Raw genomic sequence first — 2,816 nt, 5'->3', positions numbered from 1 at the left:
TTTATGTTTCTCCCCCCACCATAGTCTGTATATGAGAGAAAACATGTGATCCTTATCATTTTGGATTTAGCTTATTTTACTTAACGAGAAGATCCCTGGCCCCATCAATTTTTCTGTAAAAGCCTGACTTTGTTCTTTGTAACGACTGGGTGATACTTCGCTGTACTTACACACCATGCTTCCTTCATCTGCCGACTGTGGAAGGGCACATAGGTGGATTCCCTTCTGTGGCTGCCGTGAGCCGTGCCTCAGTGAGCACGCATTTGCAAGCATCTCTAGTACGGACTGACTTGGGTTCCTCTGGGCGTGTCATCGCAGTGGAAAGCCTAACTGAGTTCTGAGTGAGCATTCTGAGGCTGAATCTCTCTTGTGCCTAGAAGCTCTGAGGTGGGGCATACTCTGGAGTGTCTGTTTCTCTGAGTGCTCATGTACACGATCTAATCAAAGCCACCAGGCAGCACGCTCATGACCATCTCTTGCTCTGCCCCAGAACAAAACCAAAGAATCCTCCTCGTCCTACCAGCCCCAACCAGGAGGGTCACACAACACTCGGGTGTAAACTGCAACTTGAACCTCACAAGCTTCATTCTCCCTGGAGCAACGTAAAAGGGTTCAGGAAAAACACGTTGTGAGTGTTAACTGATCTGTCTATGTGGGAAGGAGATGCAGACCTGAGCCCTGTAGGGGATTATCAAGACACATTCAGATGAAAATGGTCAGGTAGGAAAAAGCTACTGACCGAGCTGAAGAAAATCTGGCCTATGCCACCTTCAAAGTATTGGACAGAGGTGTGTCACTACTGCAAATGTGAGTGACTCGGAAACAGGTCACACGGCTAGTATTTTATATATACACATATATGTGTGGTATATTTATTTATACATATATGTACATTATCTGTATATGTGTATATATGCATATGTGTGTGTATTTGTATATATAGCCATACTTATACATATACATTTTGTCATCACTTGTTTTTTGTTTTTGTTTTTGTGGGTGCAGTGAAGTTTTATTGATGGTATTCAAGAGAATAGGGAGGGCTCCCTAGGCCCCTCCTGTTATTATGGGGGACTGGGATGGAAACTGTGAGGGAGATGCTCAGTGTTGGGGGCCGAGGTGGGATAGGGACTCCTTGCTCTCAGTGTCCTTGCTGGGGTGGGTGGTCCAGGGTTTCTAACTCCTTGGAGGCCATGTAGGCCATGAGGTCTACCACCCTGTTGCTGTAGACATATTCGAAGTCACAAGAGACAACCTGGTCCTCAGTGTAGCCCAGGATGCACTTCAGTGGGCCCTTAGATGCCTGCTTCACCACCTTCTTGATGTCATCATACTTGGCACGTTTCTCCAGGCAGCATGTCAGATCCACAGACACATTGTGGGTAGGAACATGGAGGGCCATGCCAGTGAGCTTTCTGTTCAGCTCTGGGATGACCTTGCCCACAGCCTTGGCAGCACCAGTGGATGCAGGGATGATGTTCTGGGCAGCCCCACAGCCATCACGCCACAGTTTTTCAGAGGGGCCATCCACAGTCTTCTGAGTGGCAATGATGGCATGAACTATGGCCATGAGCCCTTCCACAATGCCAAAGCTGTCATGGATGACCTTGGCCAGGGGGACTAAGCAGTTGGTGGTACAGGATGCATTGCTGACAATCTTGAGTGAGTTGTCATATTTCTCATGGTTCACACCCATCACAAACATGGGAGCATTGGCAGAAGGGGCAGAGATGAGGACCCTTTTGGCTCCACCCTTCAAGTGGGCCCGACCTTCTCCATGGTGGTGAAGACACCAGTAGACTCCACCACATACTCAACACCAGCATCACCTCATTTGATGTTAGCGGGATCTTGCTCCTGGAAGATGGTGATGGGCTTCCCATTGATAAGCTTTCCATTCTCCGCCTTGACTGTGCCATTGAATTTGCCATGGGTGGAGTCATACTGCAACATGTAGACCATGTAGTTGAGGTCAATGAAGAGGTTGTTGATGGCAACAATCTCCACTTTGCCATGTGGAGAGCAGATGGCAGCCCTGGTAACCAGGCACCCAATATGGCCAAATCTCTTCACACCGACCTTCACCATTTTGTCTACGGGATGAGGCTGGCACTGCACAAGAAGATGCGGCTGTTTCTGGAACAGGGAGGTGCAGAGAGCTTGTCATCACTTGTTAAAGGAGAGCAGAGTGCTGGCACTTACTTATGCTAGCTTCTCGGTCTATGCGTGTGAAGTACATGTATGTGCTCCAGCACAGCAGTGCATGTAGAGGCCAGAGGACAACTCCTCTACAGCTTTCCACTTTATCTTCTGAGACCAGGTCTCTACCTGAATCCAGAGATCACCCACTGGCTAGACTGCCTGGCCAGAGAGCTCTGTGGGTCTGTGTGTCTGGCCATCCGGTTACAGAAGATGCCTCTGTGACTGACAGGGACCTGAACTCAGGTCCTCAGGCTTGTGCTGCTGAACCATTTGCTCCATCTTCCCAGGTCCATGTCATCTCTCTAATCTCTATGGTAACCATTCATGGTTATCTATCACCATCCTCTGTTTCCAAGTGTGGGACCTGAAGCTTAACAAAGAAATCTGCTTCCACTCGAATACAGCAACCTGCTAAAAGTAAGTAAGACCAGATGTCTGACCCCAGTCTATCTAAATCTGTAGTTACTGTAGTTTTCTTGGTACCAGGGTCAGTAACCAACAACCCATAGACAAATCTACTATGCTACTTCATGGGAGTGGTGTCTACAACTTTAAATTGTTAAAAAGTAGAAACGAGGAAAGTCATTTTGTGCCTTACGGAAAACACATGAAGT

At 47.9% G+C, this 2,816-nt stretch overlaps 1 pseudogene; it reads right to left on the bottom strand.

Moving 5' to 3' along the window:
• On the bottom strand, nt 991–2,106 carry Gm4891 (predicted gene 4891; annotated as a pseudogene).

The sequence above is a fragment of the Mus musculus genome, chromosome 8, assembly GCF_000001635.26.
Source record: "Mus musculus strain C57BL/6J chromosome 8, GRCm38.p6 C57BL/6J".
In the NCBI taxonomy this organism is placed as follows: domain Eukaryota; kingdom Metazoa; phylum Chordata; class Mammalia; order Rodentia; family Muridae; genus Mus; species Mus musculus.
This window is presented reverse-complemented; position numbering and strand designations above follow the sequence as displayed.